The following is a 1292-nucleotide window of genomic DNA, read 5'->3' as shown; positions in this document are numbered from 1 at the left end:
TGTAGAGAGGAGAGCCAGTATCTCCTAAGCACACCCGCCGATCAGTTATATTTTTCCAGTTGGCTTCTGTCCCGTCTTTTTCCTCAACTAGCTCCATTTCATCAATAATTCTGAAGCAATAACAAATTAGCCGATATCTAGAATGATTTTTATAGATTAGCAGCGCAAATTATGTCAGACGAGAGCTTTGAATTTTGAAATAAAAGATCAAATATTTCGCCAACAATTAACTCAATAATGCTTTGAAACAATTTTGGATGCACCTTTTTTTATCTGTTATTCGCTGTTAACCTATTCTGAAAGTAGTTACAACAAAACGATTGATATTTTACGAAACGATAAGTAGTTTTTTCATACAATAATTTCATTATTAACGCCTTGGTCTACTTGGAGTGATTTGTTCTGAATCAAAGGCAACAAACAAAAACGTTATCAGCTATGGTTGTAATTTAATTGCGTTAAATGTATTCGTTATTAACCATTTCAAATTGATTGGTTTGAATAGTTGGCCTGGCGTTATGTTCAGCAGCTATGAAGCATTTAGTAAAGCGCTAAGCTGATGTGCATTGTGCTACAGCTGGTCTCAAAAGAAATGCAAAGTAAACAAAAAACATTATTGACTGTGATTCGTTTATGGAAAGATTTTCAGTTTCGCGATTGAATTTCTTCCCTGAAAATTTATATTTTTCACATTTTTCAAAAACGTTTCTTCAGCTCTTCTTTTGTCTGCTTGTCCAATAACTAAAATTCATGACTGTTTGTTTTGTGAGTCTAATGAAAACAAGCTCATTTTTAGTTGACTTCAATCAAAATTGTGAGGACGGATATCTGGTAATTGAGTTTTTTGCTCGTCGAAATTATAGCCTTCTCAAAATTAGAGTCGGTACCACTAAGTAAAATTAACATATGCCCGCTTCCTATAGTCCGATTGAGAGCCGCTCATTTGAAACATGTGGATCAGTATGTTTTCAATAATCTTTCACCAAGACTACCTCAAATACTTAGTAGTTTAACCAAACAGAAGAATAAATCTCTGATTTTCTCGGCAGTCGTTTTGTTTCACTAAAGGAATCACTCATGAGAAATTTTTCTATGAGAAATTCTTATGACAAATGTTTCTATGAGAAATTCTTATGAGAAATTTTTCTATGAGAAATTCTTATGAGAAATGTTCGTATGAGAAGTTCTTTTGAGAAATGTTTCTATGAGAAATTCTTATGAGAAATGTTTCTATGAGAAATTGTTATTCTTGAAATTCTTAGAAATGTTTCTTAATGCGTTTCTACAGAGAG

This window comes from Convolutriloba macropyga, chromosome 12, assembly GCF_964194025.1.
Source record: "Convolutriloba macropyga chromosome 12, txConMacr16.3, whole genome shotgun sequence".
Classification (NCBI taxonomy): Eukaryota; Metazoa; Xenacoelomorpha; order Acoela; family Convolutidae; genus Convolutriloba; species Convolutriloba macropyga.
This window is presented reverse-complemented; position numbering follows the sequence as displayed.